Source organism: Puntigrus tetrazona, unplaced genomic scaffold, assembly GCF_018831695.1.
Source record: "Puntigrus tetrazona isolate hp1 unplaced genomic scaffold, ASM1883169v1 S000000001, whole genome shotgun sequence".
NCBI lineage: Eukaryota > Metazoa > Chordata > Actinopteri > Cypriniformes > Cyprinidae > Puntigrus > Puntigrus tetrazona.
The window spans coordinates 2,553,769-2,568,248 of NW_025047681.1; the positions used below are offsets into that span (position 1 = coordinate 2,553,769).

Genomic DNA, 14,480 nt, shown 5'->3' on the forward strand with positions numbered 1-14,480 from the left:
TAATGAACAAATTATTTGGCAAAATTAATTATGAATTAAAATTAATTCATTGTTCACAATCGGAGTTAGAAAGAGAATCAATTAGTTTATCGTTTGTTGTTTGGTCATGTGGCTTGACAGCATTGAATCATTATATTTATTGTTTACTCAGTTACATGATGAATTTCTGTAATATTCAGTAATATAAGTCGCCTGTTGCTGACCACTGCTGTTGGATTTTGTACATGCACTCCCTGAGACGACTCATTCTTCCTGATTTACAATAAAGATTCGTTCAAAATGAAGATTCATTCAAGAACAATCTATAACTGTTCTCTATTTTAAAGTCTTACCAACAACAGCATTTCTGTAAATACAAATAAATAGTTGTTTTTTTACTTGATGTATTATTTATGTGATATTTCTTATTTCTAGAGATGAACTCAAGCAGTGCAAGGCAAATTTTCACTATCAACTCCAAGCATGGTATAGTATTATGTTGTTTTTAAAAGACCTTGGCAATACTTTTACAATTTCAAAACTGTACAGAAATGCATTTTCTTATTTACATCAAATAAAGAAAGACATACTCACCAGTCATTGACTTTAGACTTTAGACCATGTTTGACTTGATCTATGGCAGTCTATTTTTAGTTCCTCAAAAGAACAAGAACAACACACTTTTTCTGACCAGAACGCCCACGAGTGCACTAATCGGCGCAAATGCAATAGCTAATTAAGCAATGTGACGCTTAATGGGAAAATGAGAACTACGTCAGACTGAAACTAGCAAACACACTTGCGATGCACCCTTGCGCTGGGTGTATGATAGGGTTCTAAGTCTCTTCTCTCTTTTATATGATTGTTTTTAACACAATGTCATGTTCGTGTTTGATACATTTTATACATTGAGGTCAATGTTTATCAATTTTCTTACCTCTATTGGCTGTGCCAACCAGTCTTTTTTTTCCTTTTTTCATTCAGATCCTATTCTTGTTTTACATGTGTTAACGTATCACTGTATACATTTGTGTTTTTTTTTTCTTTTACTTCAGTGAATATCAATACAAACAGCAGCTGAAAAAAATAAGGTAATTCTAAATAAAATCATGTATAACATTACTAAACATATTAGTATAATCATTGTTCAAAGAAACATTTTGTACAGTTAAAAATTACTAATATATATATGTATGTATATATACAATTTTATTTTTACATTGTGTATTTTTATACTATATTTCTTAATTCTACTCATGATGTAATGAGGGCACTGGGGTGGTGTTAGAATCCATTTGCAGGGTTTATTCAGCAAACGAGAGACAAGGATCAGAAACAGGCAGTGGGTTAGCAACAAAGCAGTCAGAATAGGTTACCAGGTTAGATGGGCAAATCCATAGCCGTGGTAGAGTAGCAGGCAATGGGTCAAAGCAAAGATGAACAGTCCAAAAAGGCAAACAAAACAAAGGGGCAAATCCAAGGAGCAGAGAGAGCAAACAGGTAGAGATCATACACATACAGCAATCAGAATAAACAGTGAAACGCTCTGTAAGGCAGGCTAGGCTGGCAATACTACGCTTAGAAGAGTTTTTGAGCTTTGGCTTTATACTGGCCAAAAAGGAAGTGGTTGCAGAGGAAGTGAACCCCCTCTTCTCCGAGAGTCCAGCAACTCACGCACATGTTATGCAGGTTGTCCATCAATATCAAGAGGTGGAGGTGGTTCTGGGGCTTCCTGGCCGGGGGTCAGCTCCCAGGTGGACCTGTTTCAGGAGGGATACATAAAAGGACGAGAGATACGGTAGTTAGCAGGAAGCTAAAGTTTGTACGTTACGTTATTAATTTTAAAAGGACCCACGTACCTGGGACTGAGCTTTCTGCTGGGCAGCCACAGTTTGATGTCCCTGGTTGAGAGCCAGACCCATTGTCCAGGTTGGTAGGGAGGTTGTGGGTGATGTTGTCGATTGGCCTGTAATTCCTAAATACGAACGGCTCTTTGGAGACGAACGTGAACAATATCCCACACCCTCTCACTACATGACGAATCCAATCATCGATGGCAGGAACTGAGGATGGTTCACCTGACCATGGGATCAGGAGGCTGGAATCCTAACACATTGGAAGGGGTGAGGCCAGTGGATGAATGAGTAAGGAATTCTGGTCATATTCAGCCCAGGGTAGAAACTCTGACCACCGATGCTGCTCACGACTGCAATATGTTCTCAGGTAGTGTCCGATTTCCTGTTTAAGCCATTCTACCTGTCCAATTGATTGTGGGAGATATCCTGATGTGAGGCTCACATTAATGTCCAGGTGCTTGCAGAAGGCTCTCCAGACCTGGGAGGTGAATTGGGGACCTCTATCTCTAACTATATCATCCGGGATACCACAGAACCGAAAAAACTGGTGAAAGAGTGCTAGAGCTGTTTCCATGGCTGTGGATTGTCCCTTGAGAGGTACCAGATGACAAGATTTAGAAAAACGATCAATGATGACTAAAATGGTGGTGAAGTGATCAGATGGATGTAAGTGCATTATAAAGTCTATGGAGAGGTGGGACCATGGTCGCGGGGAATGAGTAAGGGCATAAGGAGCCGGATGGCAGTTCCTTGGAAGTTTTGGATTGTGCACAGACTTGGCAAGATTTTTACGTAATTAGTGATCTCTCGCGACATGGTGGGCCACCAGAAGGAGTTTTGGGTTAGTTGGATTGTTCGGGATATGCCTGGGTGTCCAGCGGCGAGGACATATGGACCCACTGGATGACTCGTGGTCGAACAGGTTGCAGAAACATATTGTTTGTTGGAGGGACAGTTCCCTGGAGCTGGCTCGTTTTGCTGGGCTTGTTGAATCTCCTCCATAAGATCGCAAGAGACTGGGGCCAAAATAACAGAGGAGGGATTATAGGTTCATGGTTTGAAGGATTGCTGTAAGATTCATAGTGTCTGGAGAGGGCATCCACTTTACCGTTCTTGCTACCAGGTCGGTAGGTAACTGTGAAACAGAATCGGGTGAAAAAGGGACCAGCGTGCTTAACAGGGGGGTTCAGATGTTTTGCACTCTTGATATATTCAAGGTTTTTATGATCTTTTATCACCTGGAAGGTGTGCTTGGCTCCCTCTAGCCAGTGTCTCCATTCTTCCATAGCAGCTTTCATCGACAGAAGTTCCTTGTTTCCCACATCATAGTTACGTTCAGCAGAAGATAGCTTCTAGAGAAGAATGTTCAAAGGGTGTAGTTCGCCTGTGTTTTCGCTCCTCTGGGAGAGTATGGCCCGATACCACAGTCAGATGGGTCTACTTCTACAATAAAGGGTAGATCAGGATCAGGATGTTTCAGTATAGGAGCAGACATAAATCGTCCCTTCAAGGTGACAAAGCTAGACTGGCTTCCTTTGTCCAACTGAGTTTGCAAGGTTTACCCTTTAATAATGAGGTTAGTGGCGATTCAAACGTGCTGTAGTTCTGGATGAATTGGCGGTAGAAGTTGGCAAATCCTAAGAATCATTGCAGCTCCTTGATCGTGGTGGGTTGTGGCCAGTCAGTAATGGCTTGGACCTTTCTCTCATCCATGCTCACCCCATGATGACTCACATGGTAACCTAAGAAGGTTGTTTGCCGGACATGGAATTCACATTTCTCTGCCTTGACGTAGAGCTGGTTCTCTAAATGACTGGACAAAACTGTTCGTACATGGTGGAAATGGTCTGATTCTGATTAAGAGTAAATGAGAATGTCATCGATGTAGGCAATAACGTATCGATCAATCAGGTCTCTGAAGGTTGCGTTAATGAAAGATTGAAAGACTGCAGGTGCATTGGCTAAACCCATACGGCATTACCTGATACTCGTGTAGGACCCCTGCTGGTGAGAAATGCTGTCTTCTATTCAACGCCCTCCTGATGCGAATGAGATTATAAGCACTGCAAAGGTCTAGTTTGATGAAAATGGTTGCTTCCTCAGTTGTTCAGAATGCGAGTTATTTCAAAATAACCTTGTGCTTGGGTAAAACAATGTAAAATGTGATTGACTCTTCGTTGAAGATGCCTACATGGAGGGTGAGAGTCTGGGTTCGTTGGGAGATGCCTGAGTCAATGAGGGTGTTGTGGATGGCTTTGATCTTTATGGGTGGATTCCAAGGCTGTGTGGGAATGTTGTATTTAGAAATAAGTCTCTGGTCAATCAGGAAGATGGTTCTTGCGTCTGGGGTGCTGTCGCATCAGGTTGTCGATCTTTATAGTCATTGTTACAAATTCTGGAAAAGACATATCCTCCACTAACTCAGACTGTAATTCGGGATTCAGAGTATTTTGAATGTAGCTTCTAGGGCCATGTCATTCCAGCTGCTCTGAGCAGCAAGAGTTGGAGGCTTCGATAGTGTAGTCAGCTGCTGGGCGGTTACCCTGGGTTATATGAATCAGTTGGGTGGATACATCCTTGCCGTTGGCTGGATATTCAAAAACCTCTCGAAGTTGTTGAGAGAAATAGTCTACAGAAAATCAGAAATGAGCATCCGAATCCCAGACAGCCGAAACCCAATCTAGCGCTCTTCCGGTTAACAGAGTCATAACGCAAAGCTTACTGGTTGAAGAGTAGGTGATGGTAGAGTTCGAATGAAGTGTGTGAGGTGTTCGTTTACTGCCTGTAGTTTGTTGAGCTGCTCTTGATAACTTTGAAGCAAGTCTTGCTGATAAGCGATTGCCGCTTGAAGATTAGTAGTCCCTGCTGGATTCTTGGTAGGCAAAGTATTCTGTAATGAGGGCACTGGGGTGGTGTTAGAATCTATTTGCAGGGTTTATTCAACAAACGAGAGACAAGGATCAGAAACAGGCAGTGGGTCAGCAACAAGGCAGTCAGAATAGTTTACCGGGTTAGATGGGCAAATCCGTGAGGCGTGGTAGAGTAGCAGGCAATGGGTCAAAGCATGAACAGTCCAAACAAAACAAAGGGGCAAATCCAAGGAGCAGAGAGAGCAAACAGGCAGAGATCATACACATACAGCAATCAGAATAAACAATGAAACGCTCGGTAATGCAGGCTAGGCTGGCAATACTTCTCTTAGAACAGTTTGTGAGCTTTGGCTTTATACTGGCCAAAAAGGAAGTGGTTGCAGAGGAAGTGAAGCAGAGTCAGTACTCCGGTGACGGCTCCCTTTGCTGGTGTTGTGTTACACATGAACTGGAACAATACAAGAAGAATTCTGCGCACTTTCAAGCAAAGTATAGTATTAGAATAGAATATATTATTAGCAATAATTTTACACATTACTATTTTTTTATTCATAAAAATACACAAAATAAAGGAATAAATAGGTACAACTTATTCATGTCAAGTTGGGCCCCCTTTTTTCCTTTTAAAATGTTGCATTCATTCTTTATGACATACACATATTCTTGTCTGTACTGTGCTATCAGCTAAATATGTCAATTCTAATATTTATACATACCGCCACAGTCCTCCTATATAGAGACAAACACTTTAATGACGTCCTCAAAGTTGTTCTATTACTGTATACATTTGTATTCTTTCTTTTAAAACAGTGAATATCAATATACAGAGGATCTGAAACTATACAAAGAGGAGCTGAAACGAAAAAGGTAATATAAACTGATGTCATTTATAATGTTATAAGGTCCCAGAACTGATCCTTTTGGTGCTCCACACTTTACTGGTGATAACTTAGATTACTCCCCTTTAAAAAAAAACAAAAAAGCAATTTGGTAGTACTTGGACATGTAGGAGAAAGCATCATAAAGCTTGCTCTTGAATGCCTGTATAGTTTTGCATTCTATGAGTAGTGCATAAAATCACTCTTCACAATTTATTTAGTAATTGCTTAATAGCAAGGGTTTGGGGTCTCAGCATATTATTACTACTTATAAACCACATATTAATGCATTACTATGTACTATCATATTTTAGGTCCCTTAAACCTACCTTACTAAGTATTAATAAGCAGCAAATTAGGACTTTGAGGAAAAGGCATAGTTAATAACGCATGCTCTTTTAGCGATGGGAATTTCTGATCATTTTGCTTACTCTGACCTTTGAGTCTCATTCAGCAAAATGCTTTTTCCAAGTAATTTTGTTAATTTTGTTAATTTTATCATTAATACATAAAATGCTATGTGTCACTTCCTAACATATATACTACTTATGCAAACCTTGATGACACTACAAACAATACAAAGCTACACTGTGGAAAGATAATCGATTAGGTCAGCGTTTGTACTCTTGTCAAGTGACATGACAGCTTTGAATAGATAATTTAGTTCATTTACAAACTTCCTTTTAATACATAGGTTTAAAACCATCGTTCCTGATCGTTTCTGATCTTAAATTTTAGCTTTTTATTTCTTACTGTTTATAAATGTACTGTTAAAAATGTTTGAGTTCACGTCATGATCAATGTTATTATAAAGGTAATAAATAGCCTATTTATATCTCAGGCTATCACATGATGAATGAATGACTCAAACCCGAAGTCTCGAAACAGTTGAACTCATTTCAGTACATAACCTATAGGATGTTGTGCACGCACTCCCCGGGACCACTTGTTCTTCCCAAGACAACTTAAAGATTCATTCAAGAACGACCCATTACTGTTCTCTATTCTAAAGTCTTACCAAAGCATCTTCACAAAATACAATGCAAATACAAAAACAAAAAAACACACAAAATATTAGTTTTTTATGGTGCAAGAAGGATTTTCTGCATGAACTTCAAACACGGTATAGTATTATAGAGTGTACTGTTGTTTTTAAGAGACCTTGGCAATACTTTTACAATTTCAAAACTGTACAGAAATGCATATTTTTCTTATTTACATCAAAGCATATAGCCCAGATTATCTGGCCGCCAAACAGGAAAACACTGGAGAATGAGCAGAGGAGTAAAGACAGACAGATCAGAGGTCCTTCTTCTGGCCTGGCATTACAATTTTGCGTTAATTGCAGTAAAACAAGCATATGGCTATTCTCTTTTTTGGAAGTAAAATACATTAATTACTCCTGCAATTTTTTTTTACCATTAATGTAAGTTTAGTGTAGTAAACCTTTCTTTATGCTACTATAAGATAAATATTTGCAGTGTATTTATAAAATATGTACATTTAAAATGATTTCCCTGTTAGTTTACATTTTGTATAAGGTTGTCTACAACGAGGGCTGACTATTGTAGTGGGAGTGGTGCCCTGCCTTGGGTGATGCCCTGCGGGGTGGTAGGTTTGTGATTTTTTTTGTGTTTTGGTGATTCATTATCACAGTGAATAGCGATGCTAGAGGCTGACCATTCCTTTCCCCCTAGGAAGGCGACCACTACTACGGGGTAGAGCTCGAATAGTGCTGAAGATATTAGAGGTTGGGGAAGGTTTGAACAGTTCAGTGGACCAAGTTGAGGCGAACCAGTGGTTGCGGTAGAACCCCCGAAGCCTACGGAAGGGGCGGCGTCTGTTAATAATTGGATATCATTAGGGGAGGCTATTAGGTCTCTGTAGAAAAAAGACTGGCAATTCCACAGCTTAAGGAACGAGATCCATAGGTGGAGATCTCGGAGGCAGGGATCAGTTAGGACTAGTTGATCTTCGAGGTTGTGGACTGATGAAGCCAAAGTGAGGAAGTGGGAGATAAATGGGCGGCCTTGCGGAATTATCCGCATTGCAAAGTTTAAGTGCCCGAGGACGGATAGTAATTCGCGCTTGGCAAACTAGGGGTTGGCTAGGAGATTGAAAGCTACTAGAATGGTTCTTCCAGTCTTTTCTTGGAGGAGAGAGGGTTTTTTGAGTCGAGATTGATGCCTTGAAATTCTGTGGAAGTACTGGGGCCTGAGGTTTTTCTTGAGCTAGGGAATTCCTAGGTCAGCAAAGACTTTTTGACTGTCAAAAGATTGGCCGCTGGGATAGTGTTCGGAGGAGAAACAATGAGGAAATTGTCGAGGAGATGGATGCGATAAGGAATTTGATAGTTATTACAGAGAATCCAGAAACTGCTTCAGACAGCATGTCGAAAATTTGGGGGATGCCGATCATGAATCCTGCGTCCACTTCTTTCTTTATTAAGAGGTCTATCATTTCTAGTTCTGTCAAGGTGGACTTGAGGTTAGGTCAGATTTTTGAGAGGAGTCTGCTGACTCTGGGATGGAAACCATGTGATAAACCTGATAAGAGATAATTAGAAAAGTTAGGATCAGGATGAAGCAATAATTCAGAAGCCACATGAGAAATATTGTGGGAGTCAATAAACATTGCTTATTATTCATTGCTTTGAACAATGAGCAGATGAGGTGGGAGTGGGCACAAAAAAATTACAATTAATGCAAGGATGGCAGAGGGAAGAGGAGAGGCGGCGGTTGGGGGGGGGTTGAGGACTAGGGACAGGAAACTTGTGGACAGAGCAGGTTCGGGGCGGGGGAGGGATAGAAGGATCGATGAAGGGCATGTGATGGATGAATGTGAGATGGACCTGCAGACCATGCAGGTGATATTGCGGCAACCAGTGAAAACGTTGTTATGGAGTTCGGTGTCTATGGCCTCCCAGTATGGGCATTGGTTCCACTAGGAAACTCTGATCGCACACTTTGTGGAAAAAATTTATAGTAAGTATAGAAGTGGAGCCCCCGCATAAGACAATGTGAGTTCGGCAATAATAGCCAGATAATCACCAAGCTCACTCCTCCTGTGAGGGAAGACGGAACAGATTACCTCTGAGTATCTGTTGAATGCGATGACAAATTCGGAAAAAGATAAGATGCGTGGCTGATTACGAGCGGTGGTTTTTGGAGTAAGGGAAAATTCGATGCAGTCAACTTGGTGGATTGCGGGTATCAGGGAAATAGGAGAAATGAGAGTAAAAAGTTGATGGCATTCTGCCACCTCCTAGTGGGCGGAGGCTTAACACGGGTGCCGAAGCTGACTTCTCGGGTTTTCCACTGGGAGAATTACGGCTTCTTCAGTTTTTTTTCCTTTCTTTTGGCTGGAGGAGAAATATTTGTAAAGCTGCCCCTATTTGATAAGCCTGAATACAGCGAGTGAAGCTCTGCCTTTTAGTGCGGCAGGAGAATGGAATGTTTGCGTTTGCAGTGTTTGACACAAAGCCGTAATTGTCCATTTTTCCGTGGCTGGAGCGGAAGAAAATGCGAATTGTAAGAAGAAGCTAGGAAACTTGAGGACGTCTGGAAGGTGGAGGTGAACATGATCTTAATTTCATTGGCGAATGGATAGTCGCTCACTCCTGGAAGAAGCCGTGGGCTCGCTTGGAGTTCCAGGCAGGGTGTTAGCGTGCTTGCTGAGCGAGTCGTGGAGTTATCGGGCGTCCTCGATTTTGTAGGTTTCTGGCGATTGGTCTTGTTCGGACATGCTCAATATCATGCTATTGAGATATCGAGGTAAGAGGCATGTGAATTTATAGGAGGCTTCTCTTGCTCTGGTTGGATAATGGCGTGATTAGGAAACTAGAAGCCAGGGTTAATTATAAGCGTGTGCTCCTCACAAAATTTGTTTATAGCTGCAAACAATTTTTACTGTTCCTATTTTTGGTTTAATTAAGTCATTTAGTTTGCTAGCACCAGTTTGAGCCCCAATGTGACAACTGAATTTTGCTTAAATTCTTCATGATATATATTTCAAAAGGAACAGGAAACATTTCTTACCACATGTCAGAGCTGTCACAGTCATCTGTTGAGCTTTATGGTGTATATAAGAGTTGTATTATATTATTATTAATATAGTGAATATATATACAAAGAGGACCTGAAAAAATGCAACTTGCATACTAAAAAAATAAAATCATGTATAACATCACTAGGCAATTGTTATAATCATTTGTGTTATGTTCATGTTTACATAAATAAAAGGCTTTAAAGTAAAAATGAATCTCTTTTTCTGTGTGTGTATATATATATATATATATATATATATATATATATATATATATATATATATAAATATGTTGTGTATTTTATATATTTCTTAATTCTATATGAACTATACAAGATAAATATATAAGGTATAGTATTAATTGAATATATTCATATTTTCAATCCTTGAAATTGTTTTTATATTTTAAAATTGTACCTGTTTATGAACAGGATTTCTTAATTCTTTCTAGTACATATACACACATATACACATACACACACATATATACATATACACATATATATATATATATATATATATATATATATATATATATATATAGCTATAATATGCCTATTACTTATACATACAGCCACAGTCCACATTTAGAAAACCAAGCACTTCAATGGCATCCTTAAAGTTTTCTTGTTTTGCATGTGTTATTGTATTACTGTATATATTTGTATTCTTTCTTTTAAAACAGTGAATATCAATACAAAGAGGAGCTTAAACAATACAAAGAGGAACTGAAGCAATGCAAGGACGAGCTGAAACAAAAAGGTAATATAAACTAAAGTCATTTTTAACATTACTTAATAATGAATTATAATCATTGATGGAAATAACAGGGTTTAAATAAACAAACAACATTTTTCCAGTAACGAGGTAAGCAAATGAATTTCCCTGTTACAATGACGCTACTTTTACTGACAAAAAAGCAGTGTTACTATAAGTTATTATAGGTTAATTTAAATGGGTCTTGGAAGACAATGTGGGTCTTGCTTTGAACATTGTACACCCATGTGTTTCTGGATGCAGTCGTTACCTGGCATTAGGTGATGGTCACAATTGCTGCCTCACGTGCCGGGCCTAAGTATTCTGAGGTGGCAGTTGTGGATGAGTCAGGCTCTGTGACCCTGAAAGGGGGAAAATTACCGTTCCCCTGTTACAATGCCACTTCCGTTACCTACAAAAATTGCAGTGTTACTACAATTTATTATAAGCTCAGTTGATTTTAATCGATGCGCAGTGTAGCGTGACTTGTATTTGATATATGATAAGCTGTAGTGTGAAGGCACATGGGTCACCGGTGCTTTAACTCACCTACACAAAGAAACAAACAGAGCTAGATATAGAGCTAGACCGGACAGCCCTTAGCAAAGTTGGCGAGGTTGAGAAGATCCTCAAAGTATTCCTTCCACCACACAACGATGTCCCCTGTCGAAGTCAGCACTGTATACAGTGTTAGCAGGGTATTGCTTCGCCCTCCTGAGGTGTCGGACAATTTGCCAGAACCTCTTGAGGCCGTCCAATAATCCTTCTCCATGGCCTCACCAAACTCCTCCCAGACCCGAGTTTTTGCCTCCACAATCACTCGGGCCGCAGTCTCTTGGCCCAACAGTACCTGTCAGCTGCCTCAGAGTCCGATGAGCCAACCAGGCCCGATAGGACTCCTTCTACAGCTTGACAGCATCCCTTAGTGCCGGTGTCCACCACCGGGTTCGGGGGTTGCAAAAGCTTCAAACAGTCAACAATGGAGGCAGAGAACATAGTCCACTCTGACTCAAAGTCTCGGCCTCCCTCAGGATCTGGTCAGAGCGATGTCGGAGACGGGAGTTAAAGACCTCCTGACAGGGGTCTCTTCTAAACGTTCCCAATAGACCCTCACGATGCGTTTGTGTCTGCTAAGTCTGTCCAGCTTCCTCCCCGCCAGTGGATCAAACTCACCACCAGGTGGTGCTCAGTTGACAGCTCCGTCCCTTTCTTCACCTGAGTGTCCAAGACATACGGCCAGAGGTCAGATGTAACAACCACAAAGTCGATCATCGACTAATATATATATATATATATATATTGTGAGTCGAGTCGGCTGCCCCTCCCATTTATTGTCATCATCAACCCATCCTTTATTCGCACACCTTCACCCAGGCTCGGCGGGAGTGGGCATATCCGAGAGGAGGGCCGTGGTATTGAGAGGTCTGGCAGCGCGTGACGAGGCACACCTGAAGTGCATTGAACCTCGTCACCACTGCCGTTGTCCTTGTGGGTCCAGGAAGAGTGCACGTGAATGGACTTGCCACGCCGGCAGAGAAGCAAGCTGTTGGACTCCGTTGTCCAGGCGATGACTGCACACGTGTACGCTGATGGGCCAGGATGCCGGGCTGTTTATCCCTTCTGACTGCCAACCAGGAAAAAGCAAAGGAGAAGCTGCGGACCAGAGAGGAGGAGCGCGTGCGGCCACCGGACTCTGCCCCTTACCTGGACCATTCCCCTGGAACACTACCCGACCTGCACTCCCCCTGCAGCCGCAGCGAGGACACCAGTTCCCCATTTATTTGGACACTTTTTTCCCCTGACGCCACACCCCACTGTGTCTGTCGTTAGCTCCTCCATACCATATATATATATATATATATATATATATATATATATATATATATATATATATATATATATATATATATATATATATATATATATATATAAAAATAACATCATATATCATATAATGCTGTGAAACAAACTACTATGACGATTACATTCCCAAGGTTTACTTTATATTTTTAATAATATATTGAATTTAATAGGTGTCTCTCACATTATCCCACAGAAACATTAAAATAGTGTAGATTAGTGTAGAATGTTTTATAAGATTTTTTTCTGTTGAGTGTCATTTTCCTTTATTTACCATATTTATATTTGGGACAGTTATTTGAAGTTATTTGACATTATTGAAAAGTTACTTTCCTGGTATTAGTAGCTATAACTAATTACTTTAAAGTAATCTGCCAAAACCAGTTATAATCATGCATATTACATTTGTTTGTTTGTTTGTTTGTTTGTTTGTTTTAAAACATGTTTGTGAACCTAATGTAATGAATAAATGGACCCATTCTTATTATTGACTACTTGATCTTTATCTGGAACCAGTGTTACTTTCATATGCAGCTGCAAGTATCAGGCTGGAGGTGTACACCCCCAGTCCTGAGCCTTATATAGTGAGGTGATTAGTTCCTTGGTATGCCCTGGTTCTTTTTTTATTTCTAGAGGTGTATATAGGAGCTGATGAGCTTGTGGATGGCCCTTTTTGGCGGAAGCTGCTTGTCTGCCTCCTCCATCAGACTACCCCAGATGGTGGGGTGACCAGGAGTACGTTGATATTTCTCAGGTGGAGAGTGTGGTTGGCATCTGTGCACGCAAGGCGATGCCACTTGGAGAATGGTTCTTGTCTCCTATCCAGAGCCTGTAAGCTGTCTGCTGCTCCTGTGGCTAAAGTTGTGTCTGGCTGTCCTGCAAGAATATTGAGCTTATTGAGTTATTAAAATGTAGGCCAAGAGTGCCATGGCTGGGGGACTTTGACAAAGTTGACCTGAAGTAAGCCTACTTCATGTCTTGATTCTTCATCAACACAGACCGTTTCTTTGGTATGCATTTGAGGGTCGAACCTGGCAGTACAAAGTATTCTCCATCAGGCTGTCCCTGTCCCCTGCATCTTTGCCCCATCCCCTGTGGACATTAAGATCTTAACTATCTTGACGACTGGTTCATCATGGCCCAGTCTTGAGACCAGTTGTGCAATCACAGGGACCTGGTGCTCCAGCATCTCAGCCAGTTGGTGCTTCAGGTCAACTGGGAAAAAGCATGATGTATGATGGCACGTTTCTCAGAGGAGCTCACCCAGTCAGTGTTGAACTGCCTGTGTTCCCTCAAAGGCAGGATGGTGGTCCCACTGAAACACTTCCATACACCCAGATTGTTGCATATGAGACCACTTCAGCACTGGCTTCACTCCCGAGGCTCGAGATGGGCATGGAACCGTGGGACACTCTGTGTGAACAATTTAACATGCGGTCAGACCTTGCCTTTCTACGGGCCAGAGTGCCCTTAGAACAAATGACTAGGCATGTTGTTCTCACAACAGATGCCTTCATATCAGGCTGGGGCACCACATGCAACATGCAGGCAGCCTCGGAGCTCTGTATGGGGCCTCAACTATTTTGGCACATCAACTGCCTAGAGCTGTTGGCCTTCCGGTCACTGCAGCAGGGTAAGCATGTGTTGTTCCGCATGAACAACACTGTGGCTGTTTTGTGTATCAACCACTGGGGGGTATACAATCACGTTGCATGTCTCAGCTCGCCTGACATCTCCCCCTCTGGAGTCAGCCATGGTTCAAGTCACCAATAATATTCCAGGACAGCTTAATCACGCAGCAGACATGCTCTCATAACAGTTCGTGTTTTTTGGCGAATGGTGACTGTGGTGACCACCAGATGGTTCATTGGATACAGAAGTTGTGCCTTCCTCCCAGTAAGCCTTCTCACACAGAAACTCATGGAGGTCAAGGAGAACGAGGAACACCCATATTCTGGGTGGGCCAGTGGAAACTCATGCTCCTCGCGATAGCCCCTCCCTTGCAAATATTTCTGAGAAAGGACCTCCTTTCTCAGAGGCTTGGCACTCTCTGGCACCGATCTGTGGAATTTCTACGTGGAACCGATCTGTGGAACCTCTACATGTGGTTCCTGGATGGGACTCAGCAGACTTGAGTGGTCTACCACCATCGGTGGTGGACACTATCACTATGCATCTAAAAAATACACAAAGTCATTTAATTTGTTATTTGCTAGCACCAATTTGAACCCCCATTT

The 14,480-nt window shown here is 41.4% G+C and overlaps 1 protein-coding gene across 49 annotated transcripts in view; it reads left to right on the forward strand.

Annotated features, from left to right (window-relative positions):
* The window catches only part of LOC122331512 (trichohyalin-like), a 590,129-nt gene that overhangs the window by 128,628 nt on the left and 447,021 nt on the right, over nt 1-14,480 (forward strand). The gene's annotated exons all lie outside the window — the stretch shown is intronic.